Genomic DNA, 619 nt, shown 5'->3' with positions numbered 1-619 from the left:
AGGTGGCCGCTTAGCACAGTGGCAGTGCACCACTCTCGTAAAGTGGGGGTCGCGAGTTCGATTCTCGCAGTGGCCTTTGTTTTTGTTTCCCCTCTTCTCTTATTTCATTCCCTTATGGGATAAAGAATTATTCATTTTATTTGTTTTTTCTTTTCTTTTCTTTTTTTTTTTTTTTTCTTTTTGAACCTTTTTTACGATTATTATTTCTTAGTTTGTTTGAAATGGAAATGGAGATATCACTTTACCTTAAATTTTGTGAATAATAAAGGGAATTTATTACTGCCAGGAGAGAAAAGGAGGGAAGGAAAATAGTGGAGTACAAGAAGAATGTGTAATCTNTCCCCAACTGCTGAAAGAAAATTTAGATAGATAAAGAGATAAATATATACAAGGAGAGAGAAAGAAAAAAAGAAAAAGAGAAAAAAAAAAGAAAAAGAGAAAAAAAAAAGAAAACCATTCTTCTTCTTTTTCTTTATTCAAACTCTATACTTTTATCATCATTTTTTCATTTCTCTCTCCCCCCTTCTTTGGTAGGTGGCCGCTTAGCACAGTGGCAGTGCACCACTCTCGTAAAGTGGGGGTCGCGAGTTCGATTCTCGCAGTGGCCTTTGTTTTTGTT

The sequence above is a fragment of the Trypanosoma theileri genome (genome assembly GCF_002087225.1).
Source record: "Trypanosoma theileri isolate Edinburgh chromosome Unknown TM35_Tth_26_V1, whole genome shotgun sequence".
Taxonomy (NCBI): Eukaryota; Euglenozoa; class Kinetoplastea; order Trypanosomatida; family Trypanosomatidae; genus Trypanosoma; species Trypanosoma theileri.
The sequence above is the reverse complement of the archived record's forward strand: the minus strand, read 5'-3'. Positions refer to the sequence as shown.